The sequence below is a fragment of the Aptenodytes forsteri genome, unplaced genomic scaffold (genome assembly GCF_000699145.1).
Source record: "Aptenodytes forsteri isolate BGI_AS27 unplaced genomic scaffold, ASM69914v1 Scaffold141, whole genome shotgun sequence".
NCBI classification, from domain to species: Eukaryota; Metazoa; Chordata; class Aves; order Sphenisciformes; family Spheniscidae; genus Aptenodytes; species Aptenodytes forsteri.
Window position 1 is genome coordinate 944,162 of NW_008794416.1, and position 413 is coordinate 944,574.

The following is a 413-nucleotide window of genomic DNA, read 5'->3' on the forward strand; positions in this document are numbered from 1 at the left end:
GGAGCACCCATCTAGGACAGTTGGTTTTTTCCCTCTTTTTTTTTCCTTTTTTCTCTCTAATTCACGACTTGTCTGAGTACTGCTCACCACAGTCCAAAGCTGCTGCGATTAAACTTGATAAAATTGTGCTTTGGATAATTTTTTAGAGGGCAGTAGAGGGTGCTGTTTGTTCTCCTGTTAGGAGGACAGGGCCACTCACCCCTCCAGCCCAATATGCAGACAGATCCGAAGCACAGAATAACCTGCTGTTGAAGGGTCAGCCTTGCTCGGCACCCCGAAATCAGCGTGCCTTTTTGGCTAGCTTTGAAATTCAGTGTGTTTCCAAGGGGTTGAAAGTAGGGTCCTTGCTCCAAATAGGTATTTAAAAAGCAGGAATCCCTGTTTCCAGCCTTTTTCGTCCCTCTCCAACTTTC